Source organism: Varroa jacobsoni, unplaced genomic scaffold (assembly GCF_002532875.2).
Source record: "Varroa jacobsoni isolate VJ856 unplaced genomic scaffold, vjacob_1.0 scaffold_486, whole genome shotgun sequence".
Classification (NCBI taxonomy): Eukaryota; Metazoa; Arthropoda; class Arachnida; order Mesostigmata; family Varroidae; genus Varroa; species Varroa jacobsoni.
In genome coordinates this window covers 25,654-33,428 of record NW_019213388.1, presented here as the reverse complement: position 1 = coordinate 33,428, position 7,775 = coordinate 25,654, and the positions used below count along the sequence as shown (strand labels likewise).

At 37.3% G+C, this 7,775-nt stretch overlaps 1 long non-coding RNA gene across 1 annotated transcript in view; it reads left to right on the top strand.

Annotated features, from left to right (window-relative positions):
- The first annotated feature begins 7,425 nt into the window (after positions 1–7,425).
- Positions 7,426–7,775, top strand: part of LOC111260875 (uncharacterized) — a 1,729-nt gene continuing 1,379 nt past the window's right edge. The window contains exon 1 of the long non-coding RNA XR_002680595.2: positions 7,426–7,614. This is a non-coding gene — a long non-coding RNA (uncharacterized LOC111260875). The remainder of the gene's footprint in view (positions 7,615–7,775) is intronic.

Genomic DNA, 7,775 nt, shown 5'->3' with positions numbered 1-7,775 from the left:
ACGAGACAATGGGAAAATCGTCTCCCCTGGTGATTACGACACCAATTCAAGAACAATAACGATGTGTAATACTATAAAACTGCTGGTGGTCTTGTTAATAACGTAGTAATAATAATAATAGCATAAACAATGAGATAATTATTATTAATAATGTAGAAAAACGAAATGAAGTGAAAAGCAGAACGGATGAAAAAAGAAAGCGTCAGAAAAGAGACCGGTATATGACGATGAACTGGTGAAGATATAAATACCAGTAAAAATCTCTAGGTACGATATTATGGGAAAGGCAACACGCAAGTTCTTCTTGCACGTCAAGTATTTATCTTAAATAAAAGTATTCCTAGACTATCTAAATATAATTTGTCTATGTGTGTACTTAGTTAGAGTTTGGGTGGAACTCGATTTCTCTTGGATACTAATAACAAGTATCGGTAAAATGTATTTCTAAGTAAACTTGACATTATCCCGGTTATAATGGAAGAAGGAGTGATTAAGTAAAACAATTAGAAATAAATAAGACAAAAGCTACATTGCATCATCGTTTACTTAAAGGGCAAGAGAGCTTCTGACCATTATTTTCGTCTAGGACTCACCTGTATCAGTTAGTCATAGTTAAATTTTCGAAAATAGCAATTAAAGTCGTCAGTATTTTACCCTATTGAGATTACGGCTGCAGAAAATCCGTCCGCTTGAATGACTAATCAGATTTCATGCTTTTGTGTTTCGGAATTGTTTAGCAATATTCAAATGTAAAGCCAGTGCTTCTTCGTTTGACAAAAATATGCCTTTCTTAAATAAAGCCCCCTATTTAAAGCCTAGCATTTCTTACTTAAGGGCCAATACCCCAGGCGTAAAGACGTTACTTTTGAGAGCGGAAATTTGGAGGATCACAAGTAAAACGTCGATTCGTGCCTTAGTACGACATTATAAGATAGACGCCGTAAGGAGGATCGGAGTGATAAACAGAAATGTTAGGAAAGTCAGGAAACTTTTCGTACTGTTAAGGTAAGCGTTCACACGTACGTTACTAGGTATCTACAGATGTCAGCTTTATACAGGCTATTCTGCAAACCTAAATTAAACAGACCTAACAATGAACAAGCTTTTGAATGAAATAAGTAGCTGCGCTGCCATTGCAAAAGCTAACCTATTGAATATCTAATTAATAAAAGTATCATTTTAAATTGATAACGCTAGTTGTACAAAAATAACTAGTTATAGTTTTTTGTAACATATTTATATTATATTTGTAACAACAAAATGCCTTTCGTTCAATAAAAGAGTTTTAGCAGAATGTGACTCGCCATATACAAATTACCATGTATTTTCGTTATATTTATATATAAAACTTCCGGGAATGTTCGTCGGGCTTGTCGAAAACGCAAAGGTTTCCGATTTGAGAATATGTGGCAAGGGCAGACCCTTTGCGTAGCACATTCTCGTTGTTAAAAAGACATATCGGAATCCTGTATTAATTAATAAAGTACATATATATTACTACGATGTTCTTTTATTGAAAAATAGTCATCCTGAGACCATATCGGAAATTATACGGAGTCATAAGTTTTAGTATCGAGCAATAAACGTATATATTCAACATCAAAGATTCAATATTTCCTATCGAAACCTAATTTCTTTTTAATGCTTTTGAATAAATACATAACAATCATAAAGACACACAACTTAACATTTGAGCTCTTTTCGTAGCACTTATAATTTTTGCGATAACGAAAAAATGCTCGATAGTTACACACTTGCGAACCCCTGTACCCTGCTGCTACTGGAAGCGCAAACTATCCATAATATTAATTAACGAAACCGAGCTCTGAACTTTTCTTAATCAGATATTTTGTTCTGTGTCAGAGTCTGCTCACCCGGTGTGAGGGGGTGACAAAAACCCCTGATCTTCGTTGTTTAATAATTCTATTTCGTGACAGAAGTGATTACTGATTGTTTTATAATGCGGTGTAATGGCTTCTGAAGTAGCGAATGCACAAAAACCAGCAGAAAACCCCACATCGATATTGCTATTAGAGCCTTTTCGTAGCGCATAAAGGCAATTTGCAACGTACTATCCCATGAATAACTGGAGTGTGTACCGTAGCCAAGAGAAAAGTAAGGCTAAATAAATTTGTCTGATATTGTAAAAGGGGTAAACCTTTGCCGACAACCATAGGTACAACGTTTCCCCGACGAGGCAAATCATTGTTGAATATGACATAGCTCGTATAATCCTTCTGGGGACAATTTTACTACTCCCTGTCTTTTTTTTTTTGCGAAAGATCCCTGTGTGGGCAGCGAGAGTATAATTAGGCAAATCACCTGTCATAAAAATACTGTACTTCTAAACTGTCGAACAAATAAGCAAACAAACAATTATCCTGAACGACAAATCCGATGCAGAAGTCGTAAATTGGTGCTCCAAGGTTATAAAAATGTATTTGTTGTTTATCTTGCTCTTGATGTAACTACAGAACCGGTTATCTCTGCTTTGTAATGAAGATATATGAAGCCGTCGATCTGCGTCGGCATCATCTTTTCGGTTACAGCGTAATGTAGGGCTGACGTCTCCGAGCGAAGTAAGTGTTCCGCAAATAATGGTCTTTTAGATGCCTCAGACTATGGCGTGGAACAGCCGTGGCATCACTTCTAGTAAATGCTATTGTACACAACTTAAAAAGTGTTGGCCAACGCAAATACTTAGATGTAACTAATTTGTACAATGCTAAACAACTCGACGAACTATGTAGCATCGAAGTGCCGGCTTCAAAAAAATTTGTCATTTACAGCCTAGGATAGTGGTAAGACGCTGCGTGATACTGCTCTAAAAGGTTTTATTAAGTAATGTTTATTAATAATATCTACAATCAAGTTATTAATAATACTTATTATTAATATTTTACGCATTATTGCAGATAGTTACCCTCATTGGCTTCAATATTTACCGAATTATTTAAAAAGTGGAATTCCATCTATTTCAGAACACAAAAAAAATGCGTATACGTTTTATATATATAATATTATGCTGACTGCAGCAGCGGTCGATTTGGAAGCTTCTATGTACTTCTCCTTTTCCAATATCAGCTATCTAGTGTCTTCATCCTAAGTATCTTTGCCTAAATTTACTTGAAATTGTTTTAGCGGGAACAGTTATTAACTGGTTTATCTTGGTATCAATAGTTGAATTGTAGAATTAATGAAATTTATAATATTTCTCATAGTTTCGTTATCAAGCTAGTATCCCAAGAGGTGATCCAGATTCTCGAAGTGATATATATATACCCACATAGATTAAAATGACGTGACGTGAGCTCTGTCGAATAAAAACGGCAATAATATATCTCGTTTACTTTTTTTTCCTTTATTTCAGTCCGACACTGCCTTAATTAAGCACTGCTGTAAACGGCTATATCCCAAGACAAAGCGGATTAGTCGGCCGTTGGATTCTGATCTAGACCACTATAACTTAATAATCAAACCCGTTATCACGACACCATCACAGGAGCTCTATTTTGTTTTGTGCTGAACAAAGCATGAATTTCCAAGACATTGTTGACGGTTATGATTAAGCTGATCTACTGTCTATACTAATGGATCGTAAATAAGTTCATGTGTGATTGTAATTCTGTGAAGATATTGAAGACATTGATGAACATGGTTACGCGTATCTCTGTAATCAACGATTCGTTTAGCTGATAACAAGATGATCTACTTTAATCGATTTGGTCACTTCACTAGAAAGTAGCATAAGATAAATCGTGTCGTTTTCGATATTTTTATCTCTGTTCATTGTTAGCGTACAGTTTAATCATAACTAGCCTACGTAGCTTGCTTTAGCAACCCTCTTGGGAGGGGTTTCGACAGGACTAAGCCGACGAACAATAGGGGCTCACTTACAAAGGCTACGTTTATCAATTACTTTTGAGAAGCTATCGTGCAGAGATTGCTACATTGCCAGCCGCACAAATAAAGCCATAGGACTCTCGTGTCCAAGAGCAAATGGATTTTTGTATGAGTGACGGAATCTACACAGGGTATAGTAGACAGATCATCTTGTTAGAATCTTCCTATTATAAAACTATAGTGGAATCAAGTGAGACATGTGGGCAAGCAGTGGAACCTGCACTAGTCTTTCACACGACCGATAATATGGAATTTCAAAAGGTTCAATATATTGCTGTCTACATTTAAGCACGTGCCCAAAAATTAGTTGTTCCCACGTATAAATCACACCATACAAATTTATATGGACATTACAATATGCAAATAGATGCGCTTTCTCTAAGTCGTCTCGCCCTGGGGCATGCGAAAATTGCAGTGTCTGTCTTGACATACTAAACGTAACCAATGCATTTTCGTTGGCGTGTTCAGGTTATATAATCAGCTTGCGCTTAGGACAAAGAAAGAGCAATTAGCTGATTGTTTAGGGAGTACCAGCTTATTATACAGTTATGATAAATGACTGAGTTAATCATATGTAAAGTTGCAACGTAACAATAGGGTGTAGAGATTGTTATCATTTATTTTCATAGGCCTGTTGGCAAAAAAAAACAGCTAATTCTAACATCGAAGGGAAATGGCATATATATATATATATATATATATATATATAGTCTTTTATATCGCGACAGATATTCCGTAATGTAGGCCTGCTCTTTGTGAGCTTTGACAAGGAATTAAAGTATGCCCCAACTTACCGTAACGGATCACACTCAGCCGGGATCTATAGCTGTGAGCCGATTCAACTAATTATCAACGAAACAGCGCACCGTTCAGCTAATTGCACTCTGGTTCGTCCTACTATACAACGAACCTTAGTATTATAGTCCGTATTTTTCGCGACGACAAATTCATACTCTCTCACTGTGCGTCATACCTATTTATCCTCTTTTAATAGAAATAAAAAAGTTCCAGCATTGTTTAATCAGGTAGATTTTCTTCCATGTTTGTTTCAACTGTTAACTGATATGGTACATAAATGCTTGTTCCATTGACTTCAATATGAAAAATCAACTTCTCAGATAATCCAGCTCGCATACGCGCAACAGATTTTCGAACGTTAGATGACAGAACACAAGAACCCTCTGTCCCGCCAGATTTCTCTAGCAGATCAGTTATTTCTGATGAACCAGCTGTCCGATATCCTTAACACAATACCCTTAATCCGTGTTTTCTTTTAACGCCAAAGCGATCTGTTGTTGCTGACAGTAACCCAGAGTATTTTTAAGTCCGATCCCTCCGCTGTAATGCAATAATTGTAAAAGACTCAATCTGCTCGGTTTTTGCTATTGAAATAATAAAAGCACTCAGTCAGCAATGTGATCCTTTAACGACGACTTAGACTTCGTAGCTACCGCTAAGACTTGAGAACAACCTCGGACAATGATGACAGCGAAGAATTGTTTTAAAGCGGTAAACCTGTAACACGACATTTGATTTTTATGATGTAACATAGGAATCACTGCCTTAAAACTCCAGAGCTCTTTCGTTACATGACAAGTACAAGCATTTGCTTATCGCACTAATCATCTTTGTATAGTTTAAACTAAGAAAAATTTACATGGGTATATATAGATGTTGTCGCCGCCGCCAGCAAGCTTTCCATATATAAATACATTTACAAAATGCGCCTTCTTTTAATAATAGTTTGTTGAGCGTCCTTCATATTGGTTCTAAACGCAATGTTAGATAACTGGAGGTGTTTTTTTTGGGGGCGGAGAGGGGGGGGGGTCGCAGCTGTAGTTTGCTGCGTTGCCGACTTTCGGGTTTGGAGCGGTAAGGACAGCGGGGATTTCATCGCCGCTGTAGTTCAAGGCGTCGGCCACAGATCTCGCGTTTTCTGTCAGCTGGGGCAGTACCGTTTATGGGGCTGCAGCAGGTGCAGAACTTGTCAGAATATGGATCGTAGATGATGAAACAAAGCCGACAGACGAACCAGTTTCTTTTATTCAGTTAGGGAAGTCGTTCACGCCTGGTTTCTTAAGCACTATATATTCTTCAGTTATATTTCTCAGATGAGCGAGATCCGCCGCATAATTAAAGGTTCTTCGATAAACAAAGGCCTTCAGTAAAATAAGGCGATCAAAGAATATGGAATTCTTGGGTAAGCTAAAAACTTCAGATAAACCAGGACCTTCGAACACTATGAATCTTTCCTATTTGCCCATCATACAGGTTGCATCATTATCTGAAGACCCAGCAAATAATGATAAAGCTAATAAGGATATAGCACCCGAGGACGTAGCGCTTCAACGGTTTCATTAAACGATATAAATAGAATAAAGTAGGAATTTTTTTTTCTATAAGCTACAGTATGAATGTTTAATATTCGCTGGTGATACGTATATTTGATTTCTATTCAACATCTTTCTCAAGCCTGTAAAGTGCAGAGAGTCGTGAAAGCTGATAACTTCACAAGGAAGCTGTGGTGTTTTACTGCAGCTGAGGAAAGATAGCATTTCGATCGATTGTCAAATAGATTCAACTGTAGTAATCGATACAAACACTAGTTTAGTACATTTTTTTTATGCTAACATTGAAAAACAATTGGTTCATTATACCACATTGGGAACATCAAATCATTCATTTCTTCGTTGTCGCTAAAATTCTGTAATGGTGTAATTGGTTACCTAAACAACTTATATGAGGCATCTCGTGGAGTCTCTTCTTTTGCAAAGCAGGATATACTTTCAACTAAAAATATACTTTTCTATGTGGTACCTTATCGTGGAAGGTGGGTTGCCGGTGATAACAATGACCAGGTCTTCTCCTGCAGGTAACAGGGTGCAAGTCAAATGAATTAGTTCAGCCATCAATGAAATTATTCGATCTACTGTTGCATGAAGTTGCTTATCTGAATCTGATGGCATTGGAAACCCGTAGCCCATCCGTAAAGCTTTATCGCCGATTGAAATGGATCCTTAACTAATGAATTTTTAATAGCAAATTTGGATACTTTATAGAGACGCAGACTACTATTATGATGCGTTAAGCTTTTTCCTGTGGGCGACTGAGAAAGCGCCACGCGAATTCATCGGCCCTTCTTTTAGTCGGTTTTTCGCCTTTTCCTCCGCGCCACCCATGATCAAGGGCAACAAACAATTACGGCGAGAATACGCTGAGCCTTGCAGTGAGCTTTGCGCTTAGGAACGGCGGAAGGGATGCGAAATACTGAAAGTTTCTCGTTTTTAAAACAATCAAAATCGAATACCGTTTTGGTCGACGAGCAGACCCCAAAAGAAACTTTAGCCTGATCGTAGATGCCGGCTTAAAAAGCTCAAAACGACAAAGCGGCGAATAAAAATAACGTGTGGTAGTTTTAAAGGTCACATATCTGTTGTCGACATTTATTTTAGTCGGATTGGTACGGTTGTGGTACGGGCGGACAGCTAAAATAGCGACGGTGAGAGTTCAGGTACGATGGCCGGTTGTTACAAATAGTAGTTATGTTAGATGTTAGATCAAGGCGCATTTTATTAGTTTGTATATTAGTGCAGTACTTTGCTATGGAGTGGTCACTCTTTTGGTCTTGTAATTAAGAGGGCTAATGCACTTCTCTTTATGTGCGTTGTGATGTTGATCATAGCGTATGATTACCATGCCATTAGCAAAAAAGTAAGTGATTCCGAGAACTTGTTTACATAATAAAAATAGTTGGACGGGTTAAAAAATTCTTACTCGGAACATTTTCAACTATGTTTTGTGTGTTGATAGAACGGCATTCCCATATATTTAAAACGATCGTTTTTCATGCTCATTTATAGGGCAAACCTATA